The sequence below is a fragment of the Tauraco erythrolophus genome, chromosome 25, assembly GCF_009769465.1.
Source record: "Tauraco erythrolophus isolate bTauEry1 chromosome 25, bTauEry1.pri, whole genome shotgun sequence".
Classification (NCBI taxonomy): domain Eukaryota; kingdom Metazoa; phylum Chordata; class Aves; order Musophagiformes; family Musophagidae; genus Tauraco; species Tauraco erythrolophus.
In genome coordinates this window covers 4324314-4337263 of record NC_141489.1, presented here as the reverse complement: position 1 = coordinate 4337263, position 12950 = coordinate 4324314, and the positions used below count along the sequence as shown (strand labels likewise).

Genomic DNA, 12950 nt, shown 5'->3' with positions numbered 1-12950 from the left:
CCTCCCTTATTTAATTTTTAATCAAATTTAAAAATAAATGTTTAATAATAAACATAAACCAGGAAGGCAGTCTTTACCCCAAAGAGCTGACAATTTTATCACCAATGTGAACGGAGGCGTGGAACGCTGTGCCGATGCCGATTACGGAGGCTCGGAGCTGGGCTGGCGGCTGTTCCTACCCATGCCCTGAGGAAGGATGCAAAGCTGCTGTCAGCTCATCCATCCTGAGTCCTGCAGCGCAGGTTCCCAGCAGCACCGTGGGCCCGCTCTGGCTGCTGGGAATTAGGCAGACTCAGAGCTAGTTCGTTGGAGGGGGATGAAGATAAGCTGGGAGTGGATCCTGGTGAGACAAAGCAACATCACCCCATATGAGTTTTGGGGTTTTCTCCTAGTCCTCCTCAGTGTGGCCACACATACATCATCTTTGGTGATGAATATCATGGAGAGTGGTCTGATCCCTAGGAGGAGGCGTGCAGGGCACCTCCCACCTATGCCATCTGTCCTGTCCATGCCATGGAGCAAGATATCAGCACCTCTGCTTTCAACCCAAGGAAATTATCCGCTGGCTAACTTCAGGTTGGAGACCAAGAGCTAACCACCGTGGATGTAATGGGACCAAATGGATAATCTGGCAGTTGAAGTGAAACAGCAATGTATTTCAGCTCACAGTCTCAGAGAGCACAGCAGGAGCAAGGCCGGAGGGCTCCATACAGGGGCTCCTCGCCTTTTCCCACCTCTTTCCCACCCATGAGCCACAAGTGCAAAAAGGAGTCACACCAGGATGGTTGGGGACTATTCAGGATGGCCAAGCCCAGCAAGAGAAGGTGTTAAAAGGCTATAAACTCATACTTTTCCCACCCTTTTCCAAGCTCAGGAGGGAAGAATCAAAGATTCATTCCATTTGTCTGGGCCTTAGCTTAAAAATAAAAGGATGTCTCCACTCTCCCAGACTCTCTTCCACATTCCTACTTTCTTTCCGAGAGATGGGATGTGGGCGTTTACTGCCTAAACCACCTGACACCGCGAGGCTCAGGTCCCCCTCCACATGCTGTCCGTGTAGCCCATAGTGTGCATACAGCACAGTATTCCAAAGCCATGCCTCAACAACAAACCTGCACCAGCATCTCTGACTTTCTGGACAACACGGTGGTTAAAAAATCAGGATGCAGCACCTGTGCTCCCAGCAGGAACTGCAGTGACAGCCCAGCAGGTCGATCCATGCGTATATAGGTAGACACACACGTGTGCATCTTCAGGTACTCACATGTTCTGCAGAAGAGAACCTCTTCAGCAAATGCAAGGGGGGAAATGAATGCTTTACATGCTCTGTGAAAAAACAAATCCACTATAAAACAAATTGTTCTCGAAACAGAAGAATTAATGGAGCTTGTTTTCCTAAAGATGAGAATATTCTGTCTTCTAACCTCTCCCTGCTCTCTCTCAGGTCCCTTAGGATTCCCACCAGGCAAAGGCAGAATAAGCCAGGAGCAGCTAACAACCACGTCCATGTACCTACCTTCACACGCACACAATCTACCTCTGGGTTGTTTCTCCATGTCCCGTGGGTAGCACAGCCCTTTGCATACTGCTTTTTTTTTTCTTCATCGTGCTGTCTGTACTGTCAGAAAAGTGAAAGCTGTCCTGTTATTGCCAGGCTGCTTTTGGAGAAAGTGGGGCACATATGTTTGTTGGACAGCTGGTCGCTGTCAGACAAAATGTATAACACCATCGTTGACCCTGCTTGTCCTCGGTGGACTTGAGTTTGGGTCTCTCCCAGCTGCCAGTTTTCATGAAACTTGTAGAAACCAAATGGTTTTGAGACTTCTCCTGCTCTTTCAAATGGAGGCAAAATTGCTGAAACCTTCTATTATCAGGAAATAAGGCCAAAATTGAACCATCTCCAGAAAGCTCAGAGGATGGTCTATCAGAAAGCATCTTGCTCCGAAACCTGCCCTTTGAAAGAGAGGACTCGTTTGAAAGCAGTGTATGAAATCCCTTTACTCGGGGAAAGCCAGATATGAGTACATAACTCAGGGTTCACCCATACTAACATCAGAAGATACCAGGTTTTGCCTCAAAACTCATGTAAAATGGAGCCTGGGGTGCACCTGGTCTATAAGCGCAAGATGTAGAGACTGCAGGTGGTGGAAAGTTTCCCAGCTCCAGGTGACTTTTTCCATTACCTAATTCAGAACTAGCTGAAAATCAGAACATCCATTTAATGAGACATCCCAGGGTTTCAAGATTTTATTTTGCTCTGAGATGTATTTTTAATTAAGTTCATGGAAAATAGAAATGCTTTAAGACAAAAAGCTTTCATTTTTCTCATGGGAAATCTCATTCCAGTCAGTGTAACTTCAGAAGAGCAATTTTTTTGCATTCAGAAAACATTTTCTGATGGAAAGCTTTCGGCGGAAATGTTCAGACCAATCCCAGGCTCATCAATCTGTGTTTCAAAAACCCATGCTTGCTTCTGATCAGAATTTTCGTTCTTTGAGCCAACCTCAGGGCTCTGCTTCCTCAACCTGGCACAACGCGCAGAAGCAGAGATGTAACACAAGTGTCTGAACACTGACGTACCCAGCAGAGAAACAGTTTTTAGAAACTTTAGAGTCCTATAGGCACCATAGGAGACCTTTGCACATTTTTCTACTATCATGCATGAACACCATAGAGAAATCCTCTCCCTCTTGATCTGCCTTTCCCTGGAGAGCTGTAGATGTACAGAGACATCATCACAGGAATGATCTCTAAGGGTCTTCTCATACTACCAAGTGATAATGAGAAGAGAATGATTTTTCCAGGGATGGATGCAATTATGGGGGCTAACAGCATGATCTCATTCTCATTAATGTCTTTAGGAGGCAAACTCCACTGGGGTTCAATAGAAATAGGATTGGTTTGTCAGCCTGGGACTTGCTTTTTCCCACAGCTCATCCACAACAGCCGTCCGTACCGTCGCATCTCTGCACCCACGGCGTCCCTCCGCGGCCGTTTGTGCCCGTCATCCCACGCGCCCCACAAGGAACTCGTCGCAGTTGGTGTAGAGCAGCGATCGGCGCCCACGTGAACTCGACCGCAACCCGTTGTCCCCGCCTTGACAGAAACAAATTCATTTGTTATTCATGTGGGTGCCCCATGTATTTCAGGAGCTGCTCCATCACAATTTAGCGTTAGTTAATGGCCACTTCGAGGGTTCCTGGAGCATCCGTAGAAGGGATGGTGGCTGTGGGATTCATTGCCAGGGTGGAGTACAAAAAATGCAGTTCGGTCAACAAGTATGAAGCTCAACATCTGGCACAGCAGCTCCTTCTCTTAATGAGGGCATGATATCCACACGCTGTCTGGTCATGCTACTCATGAAAACCGGTTCAATTTCTTGCATAAAGATTGGTTTAAATGGGAATAACTGTTTGAGAAGCTACACAGCAGGAGTTTTCACAAAATCTCTTGGGAAAACACCTTGTTTCTTTTCACTAAAAAAAAGCAAGAATCCCCAAACATTAAATGCTTTGAAGAAAACAATTAATACATCAGGACTCTTTGACTGCTGTAACCAGCCACCACCTCCCTAGCAAAAGAGGAGACAACACGTTATGTTCTGAGAGATACCATCCAACCAGTTTGTCCAGAGAAAAATAGCAGTATGATGAACAGAAACTGCAGCTCCTAGCAGAATTTGCAGTAACACTTCTGGTTCATATTGTCAGAGAAAAAAAAAACAAGAAATCTGGTGGCAAAAATTCTGTTCTAATCCAAGGCCTCCCTCAAATAAATCATCACTTTCCAGATGGCTCAGAGTCCCTCCCATCTCCCAAAACATAGTGCTATCACCCATTTGAGGTCGAACTGAAGCCTCTCTGATATCCTTGCTGAGCTCTCGCAGGTTTCTCCATCACTGGAGAAGTGCTGATGAGTTAACAGCGCTCCTGACGCTGCCGTTTCACGCGTGGTAAGCAAAAACGGATCACGCGCTGCTCTTCCAAAGCATAGCAGTGGCGGTGGAAGAAATACAGAGGCTCTAATGGATGTCTCTATATACACCATCCATTTTAATGCCACGGAGCAGTGGAGTGTGGCCTTGAAAGTTTAGCTGATTAAGGGTTAAGCTTCCATTAATTCCTCCCACTGGTCATTAACTATCATCTGCGATTAATTTAGTCCTTTATTGCGCCGCCTATGGCATACTGCGATGATATTTTCTTGCCTGCCATTGAGCAACCCCACAATTATACTCTCCTCTCTGCTGTACCAGGGCTTCAGCTCATCATCTTCTACCTCAACCGGGGGAAGCAAGTCACCTGTCACTGTGGCAGAGATTTGAGCCCTTAGATTATCCCGCTCACAGTACATGCAGTTAAGTCATCAGAGAGCATTGGCTTGGGTTTGTTTATTCTCTTTCTCCTGGCCTAAGATTAATTTCCCTCAAACATCCAGGTGAATGAACAGTTTGAATCACTGCTATGGGAAGTCCTTGTGTGACCGTCCTCCACTGCATGAGTGTGGGATTTCAGGAAGCTGGGAAAGAACATGGATGAAACATGAAACAAGAAAATGTCTAAATGGGTTGTTCTCACTTTCTTCCTCCAATAATGCCAAAATCTTTAAAAAGGCAAACACATTCTTAATTCTTTTAATTTCATGCCCATCTTTACATTACATTCATTTATATATCAGTTTTTAACATCATTGAAACAGCGTCATGAAGACTCAGATTTATAAAGCAGCTAAAACTTCATCCCACTAAAATTTTTGGCCCTCAACCTGTTTGGTTTGGGGTTTTTTTCCAGATATGGAAGGAGGACAGACTCCCAGCTATCAGTTTCCCTCAACAAACTCCATTTCCCAGCAAACTCACATGGGAAGTGAGATCTGAACAACCTTCGGACTGACCGAAAGGGAAGCCCAAAAGCTTGGCGTGAAGCTCCTGCCATTTGAGCAGAGCCTGGAATCACCTTCTCGTGCAAGGTCAAACTGACTGAAGAAGCACCTGGTGAGTAGATTGAATTTGGCTCCATCTTTTTCATTTCTGATTTTCTTTCCAAATTCCAGTCTCAGGAAACCACAGCGCAGAACTGGAGCAGAACTGAGCAACTTCTATCGCAGGTGAAAAAGCCCTGATGGCCCAGGTTCTCCTGCGATGGGCTCCTCTCTAGCCATCTAACCAAGTGCAGTCTCACCCTGAGCAAACACACGTGCATTTTCCATTACCATTCTCTTCTTTGCTCCAAGCTCCCTGAATTAACACACAGGCTAAATACTTTCTTCAACAGCAACAACAACAAATGATCAAAACAATTCAGCTTTTCTTCAAATAATGGAATGTGCTTCAGTTTAAATATTCATGGCTGGATCGAAATTGTTTCTAGATGAGCCCTGAGCATACTGATGTCAATCTGTTTAAATGACTCACAATCTCTTTCACCTCCAAGGGGCAATTTTGTTCTTCTGGTGCTGGTCTCATAGATTAATCTGTGGCAGATGGAGTCAGACTTGTCCACCTCATTGAGCTCATTTTCCATCTTAGCGTGTTGAGCTTGTGATCCCCAAGAGGTTTCCTCACAGCTATTTGCAGGTCTGGAAGCCCCAATGATTTTTTAGAAGACCGTTCAGGTTATGCTCATCCTTTAGTAAAGGGAACACATTTAAGACTTTTTTTCTTAACCTCTTAGCAGAAGCAGGTGGCAAAATAGCTGCTGACTTTTGCAACCTGCAAATACAGCCATAGTTCATAGAATCATAGAATGGTTTGGGTTGGAAGGGACCTCAAAGATCATCTAGTTCCAACCCCCCTGCCATGGGCAGGGACACCTTTCACTACACCAGGTTGCTCAAAGCCTCATCCAACCTGGCCTTGAACACTTCCAGGGATGGGGCAGCCACAATCATATTTTCCTCCCTCTGGAAGCCAGAGGAGGACCCGTGTTCTCTCCCCCACCCAGTTCTCTCATAGCCATGCTAATCTTGTAGGCAAGAAAGTTTTTCATGGATCCATTTTTTCCAAAGAGCTCTTCCTATGGAAAGTCACATGAAGGGTCACGTCAGCCCCACAGGCAAAATACTTTCTATATCTCTTCTATAGAGTAGGCATAGCTGTGGCAGCAACATATCCATCTGGCACCGTGCTCGGGCCCACCTTATCACAATATCTGAGCAATATATTGCTTTTTATTGCCCACACCCTGACCAGACGTCCCCCCGACAGCAATTACTGCATAATTCTGCTGCGCCGGCCAAGCTGAGTCGGGCTGGCACTCCAGGTATAAATTCCTTTAACAAATGCTTTAGTGAAGGCGTAGGAGGGACTGGCAGACACGGGGCTCTGCCAGAGGAGATGGAGATGCCTCAGATGACCTCGCGGTCCCCGCTGCTGTGCAGCCGGCTGCGCTCCTCGGGAGCTGCAAGGCACATTTTCTCAGTCAAGAGGAGCTGAATGATGGATTTGAGGTGAGTTTTGTTGTGGTTTTTTTTTTTTTTCAGGGAATCTCTGCTGTCTCCTTCTAAAGCAAACAAAGATGGTTCCAGGAGATGGAAAAGGCCAGGAGCTTGCTGAGAGAAACCGTGATGGGTTCATTATGGAATCAGGGCTGTGAATGCCTCAGATGCTCAGTGCAGACAGAGTTGTCAACAACTGTGTATTTTAGGCCAATTTTTTTCCTTAGGTCAGTAATTTGAACTTGAACTTGTATGCAAGGCTCACAGAGAGGAAGGTAAAATTGGGTCTTGTTTTTCATGTTCTCATTGAAGACTGAGAGTGAGTTAAGCATGAAAAAAAATGACACTCCCAGAAAACAGCAAAAGGAGATAAGACCCAGCAGTCTGCACCTGCTTTTTATTACAGGATCAGAAAATAATTCAGGTTGGAAGTGACCTCAAAAGGCCACTCAGACCAGCACTGAAATCAAACCTATTTTCTCCTTTAATCAAGTGAGAACTGTTTCCCTTCACGTCCACTGGTTTCGATTTTTGCCCATTTCCTTCCGTGGGGATCATGGACACTGCACTGTAGTGGTCAGGACCTTGCAAGGAGTGTTTAGAGTAAACCCACCGAGTGGTTTGCAGCTGTCACATGTTTTCTCACATGGCATCACTGCACTTGGTCAGATAAGCCCAAAGATTCTGCAAGGGGGAACATCTGGGAGGTTATTTATTATTTGTTAGGAAGTCTCCAAGGGGCATTTGCATGAGGTGTACGGAGGAAGGTAAGGACAAGCTATGTTGTTCCAATTTACCTCTCCAGATGGAAGCCATGCTGGTTTTTTTAATGTGTTCCTGGTCTTTCCTGGCCTTCACTTACAGTTTTGAGCATGACAAGATTTAGGTCTGGTTCAAGTAGAAAGAGCACAAGTACATTTGAATGCTTCCCACAGCTTCACCCTTCATCTACTGTAGACAGCAGGCTGTACCCAGGAGACCTCTGTCCAAGACCAGTTGTCAGGGAGACCTTATGAAATGAGATGTGTTAGTCGCAGAGAGCCACGGGCTAAGGAAACACCAGGACACGGTGGCTGAAAGACATTTATCATCCTTGTTCTCTAGCTTTTACAACCTTGCCTCTCCTGAGCTTTTCAGCACTTTAACTCTCAGTATCTCTCTGGGTGCAAAAGAGGTGCAAGAAGTTGGACTCAGAGGTGTTTCCAATGCAAAGGAAAGCCTCATGCAATTTCCAGGAAAATTTTGATAAAGCCTCACAGCCCTCAAGCATCTCCTCTGTCCTTGCAACTCTAATGACATCCTTCTTGCTCAGCGCTTCTTCCTCATCCCAAGGGCAACATTTGGGTTTTGCTTCAGCTCCAGATGCTGTTTCGAGTGCGAATCCCTCAGCAGGTGACGTACGGATCAGGGGACAGCAAAGCTCTCACTTGGCCTCCTGATGAATAATTGCCATGAATGGGAATCATTTAGAAGACAAGAGCGGTTCTTGCCCTCTCTCCAACGAAGTGGCCAGGTGCACGGCGTGAGCCAAGGCCACGAGCAAGGGAAGGCTGAGCCCACAGCTGGCTCTTAGGCACAAAAGTGCTTTGTCTTTCCTCCTCCAGGCCCTCCCTGTGCCTCATCTCCCTTTGCACTCAAGCTCCTCTGATCTCCAGCTGTCTCTGATATTTTGGCTATGCTCATTTCTGAGATATCTCAGATCTTTAGGCTATTCTCCATCTCAAATTCCTAGTGAGGGAGGGTGTACAGCTCAAACCAGAACAGAACATAGACCTTTTAAAAGAAAATTAAAGAAGAGTTTATCACCATGCTGCTCAGGTCTTGAGTCAGACCAACGTCTCAAATGAGGAGCATCAATGTCTCAAGTAAACGACCTACAGCCACACTTCGAAGTTTCTGTCCTACAGGAGTTGTTTCATCCAGTCTGAATGTTTTCAGTATCAAAGGACTTGAAATTGAGTTTGCCATGAAAAGATCCCACTGAGCTTCTACAGCCTTGTCTTCATTAGATTTTAACTCCAGAAACCATTCAAGACCCAGGAAGATTTTTTCATGAACAGCTGTTCATCACAACTGGCATCCTCCCATGAAACTTTCTGGTGAGTTTTAAAGCATTATCCTACCATTTTGTAATAAATAAAGGAAATACAAACCCCATCAGCTCCATGGGGAAGCACTACCACACTCATTCTGCAGCTAAATGCTTAAGGACCAGAGAAACTTAGTTCAGGCAAGCACTGGATAGAATGAGGCTCCGCATTTCTCACGGCACGGTTTGCATGCCAGCCAGATACATGACCCAGGAACAATCCACCTCATTTTAGACACCCAATCAAGACAACTACAACAGCAACATGATGACCCTCACTCCCTCCTGTGCCTATGCCCATGCGCTGAAACTCGACGGCACGTGCCAACTCAAGATGTTATAATGCAGACTGGGAAGGCTGCACAAAGATTTGGCGTCCAGGTGAAAGAACTATCTATTTGTGCAAAAGGCATCGCAGAATTGTAGATCTCATTATGGCATCTCAGATCCTGGAGCAAACTTTGGAAAAAGTAATGATTTTCCAGAAAAAAAATGGTAAATAGAAAGAAGTACCGTTTTCCTGAATCAAGCAGCCACCATCCTGATTTTTTTTTCTTGAAGAAAGTGGAAGTTGTATGGTAGCAGATGAGAATGGACTAAGTCTATAAAGCGAAAGCTGTTTACTAAATACTGGCCTCATGGGCACACTAGACAGAATGGGAGAAAAAAAATATTCATGGAGAAACACAGATAGATTGACAGAAATTTGTGTCTCGAAATAGGAATATGCACATGAGATGCTCTCCATTATGTGGACGCTGTCTGTCAGTAAGAATGTGTATCGAAAATAAATGAGTTACATCCTTCGACTGTCATGGCCACTGAAAATAAATAAACATTGGCAACAGAGGCATAGCAGGCACAAGCTGAGTTACTCTGCTGCCTCTGAAATGAACTGGATGTGCGAGGAAGCACACGCCACACATTCCATTTAGCAAATGACCCGACCGAAAAACATGCACACCCACTGCCATCGTCTGAATACGCCTGGCAGGGCTTGGCTGCTGGGGCTACTTTTCTCAGCAAGGTGGGACTGAGACAGCCCGTTCCCTCTGCAGCTCACGTTCTCGGGGTCTACACCCAGGTCACCCATCGGTTATTCTGCCTTTGCCCCGTGGGCTGAAAGGGTTGTCACAGACTATTGTCCCTTGTTGTCCCATGCATTTGCTGTGCCACACACCAAAATCTCCTCTGCCATTGCTCAGTTCATAGATTCATAGATTCATAGATTTCTAGGTTGGAAAAGACCTTAGAGATCATCAAGTCCAACCATCCCTAATCCCCATTAAACCATATCCTCCATATCCTCCCATGCTGGAAGGATGAAGCAGTTCATCCCATGCTGGAACAGCAAAGGGCCACGAGTCACACCAAGATGCCCAGGTAAGAGGCTTTGCTCCAGCACACTCACAGAGATACCTGGAAAATCACAGCCATGTGTTTAGGGCTGACGAGCCACAGCTTTACCACGCTCAGCAGCAGTAGGATGGGAAGACCCTAATGTCATGTCGAGCAGCATGAGCACAGCTCCTCCGGAAAAATGCCATCTGTGAGGTCATTTTCAACCGAGACCTCCTGGGAGGAGCAATGCAGGAAAAAAGGAGGGGATTTCCTGGGCTGCTGCTGTTATCAGGCTTCCCTCCTCCAAATACTCTAAGGGAACGGGTTGGCTAAAGCGTATTCTGCCAATTTTCTATCCTTCATTGCTTTGCCTACAGCAGAGATCTGCATTATCTGATCCGCTGCTCGGCACATTGCAATGCCAGCTCAGGAATCGGCACATATTCTGCTAAGACCTTGCTATTCCCTTCGGATGGATCTCTGCAGAAAAGCTTAGGGGACTCAGTCCTCTGAGCAGACCACAATACAGGGAAACGTTGTCTGAGAGGCGTTAAACATTATCCTGGGGAGAAGGAACAGGGAGTGCAAGGAAAGCACAGCTCAAATCCTGTTAATAAAGCAGCGATGGAGAATTGAAAGAGAGAAGAGGAGGAGGAAGGAGGGCAAAGTCACATTTTCAAAGTGCCAAGTCGCTGCCATTCCAGCTGCTGCTTTCTCATGCAGCAAAAGCAACATGTGCTGTATTCAGGGAACACAACACCCCCACCCCGTGCATCCAAAGCTGGCAAGACTGTGCTAACTTCTTTAGCAGAACCTTATTGCAGAGTTAACTGCTCTGATCCAGCTTTCGACTGCAAAACTCCTGCCTCTCCTGCTCCCAGACGCGTGAATTTGGGGACTACAGAAAAAGAGTCAGAGTTCTTTACCACGATGACGTATTACAAAACTGCTCTGGGGTATACACTCAGACAGGAGAGAAATCAGACTTCAGTGATGATGCTTCTCCTCTTTTTCCAAGTGGTGATGCTGCAGAATGGATGGGCTGTCACAGAGTTGCATATATCCAGTTGCAACAGGTCGTTGGTGATTAAATGCAAAATTCATCCAGGACATGAGGTTCTGATTCAGCCCGGAGGCAGTTCAAAGACCTTTACAGCACGCTCCCTGTGGAAAGACCTACTCAGCTCTCAAGCAGAGACTTTTTACAGCCTTTAGTCTCTGAGAAGTCTGGAAGGAAAACATGGTTGTCATGTCCCTTTTGGATGCTGTTCCCTGGATTTCCATAACCTGAGGGATTACCTGGAGTCAGTGAGACTTAAACACCTGTTAGAAAGGCACAGCGGGCAGTGCTGGGAGGATATTGGCTTCTGGATCATCTCGGAGCTGCTTTGCAGAATGGACTGAAGTATTTCACTGCCTTGTTTCTGAATCTCTACAGCACTTTGACAAGGACAAGCACTGTCAGTCCGTGATACCCTCTCTGTTTCTAGCTGGCTTTAACATGTTTTAACACAGCAAAGATTTATTCAGCCAATAGAGAATGTTTAGTCTTTCTGGAAACTACTGTATCCCCCATGGGGAAAAAAAAATAAATCATTGTTTCAGAAGCAGCTACCTCAAAATACTAACTGGGCAGGGAGGTGACACCCCACCGTGTCCCAGGGAGGCTGTCCAAAGCTCTGGTCTTATCCAAGAGCAGGACTTGCTTTTTTAAGTCCTGCAGATATTTTGAATGTGCTGTTTGCTTGCTGGCTTTGAGGCTTTTGCTTTTGCCCGGTGTTTATTGCATTACTGGGAAGCCCACAGGCAGAATACCTGCCTCTCCCCACCCCCTCGCTATGGTTTAGGAGTCTGCCCATCCCGTTGGGATCTGTCCTCACTCCCCAACTCTTCTGTCAGTCACACATGGCTTTTCTTTAGCAAGCTCTTCTACTGGTGGCTTTATTGATACCCTCGTATGACCCAACCTCTGCTCAGATCTGCCCAGGCAACAGAAGCAAAGGAGTGGTTTGCCTGGATATCCAAGTTGAAACGGGCACAGCATCAGGGTTATGCACGGGCAATAACTGAGGCATCAAATTCTATGTTCCTGCTCAGACGTTTACCGAGAGCACAGTTCGGGTGATGGCAATGACTTTGTAGCATGAGTCAGTCGGACTCGTCTGCTGGGAGATCCAAAAGCAGCAGAGACAGAAAATATTCCCTTCTCCTAAACACAGACAAAGATCCTGCTGACAAACCAGACCATCACAAAACCTGGTGTGGCACCTGCCGATCTGCAGGACAGAGCAGCGAGCAGAGCAAGCAGCATCGCTCCCAGAGGAACAACTGTCTGGAAGCTGTAGCGTTACTGACTCCAGGATCTCCGATCCCCCCCGAGCCATCTCAGTTGGTGCAAAGGGACCGACCAGCGTGGCCTGAGAGCAAAGTACAACTTAGCCCAGTCCCCAGCCTGCACACCCACATCTCTGCCAGGATATGACTCAAATCACCAGCCTGGGGGGAGCAGACCTCTCTGCAGCCCCTTCCCCAGCTCAGTACCCTCACCTGCCCCAGCAGCACACCAGAGGTATCACTTCTTCCAGGCAACCTACTTTTTATTTTTATTTTAAGCTGATACTTTTTGCCAGCCAAACTACCCAGGCCAGCCTGCGCTGCCATCAGCGTGTCATCCAAAAGCTGTAAACTGAGCAGCGTCTGCTTCCTCCAGGCTACCCAGCTCGCTCCACCTCCCCACCAGCCTAAGAGCAGACTGGGATCAGAGCTGAGCCTGATTTCTTTTCCTCTTTCTCCCCACCCCCCCCCCCACTTCTCTCTAACACAGCACCAAGAAGGTACCCAGCTGCTGCCCACACTGCACAGCAAACCAGGATTTATGAGCCATGACCACCAGGAACGAGCAGAAAAATTTCCCCTGCCATGATTTCAGCAAGGATACAAACACCCGGGGAAATACAACTAGCTAATGGACATCACTCAGACCATCCCTGAATGCTGCCTTTCTCGCTGGCTTCTTTCCAGCCCTCTCTACTTTCTTCAGCTGGCTAACGTTCACTGGTCATATGAAGAGACCCCCAAGCCCTCT

At 46.6% G+C, this 12950-nt stretch overlaps 1 protein-coding gene across 1 annotated transcript in view; it reads right to left on the bottom strand.

Annotated features, from left to right (window-relative positions):
* The window catches only part of LOC104373400 (acid-sensing ion channel 2), a 510805-nt gene that overhangs the window by 496968 nt on the left and 887 nt on the right, over positions 1–12950 (bottom strand). The window lies entirely within an intron of this gene.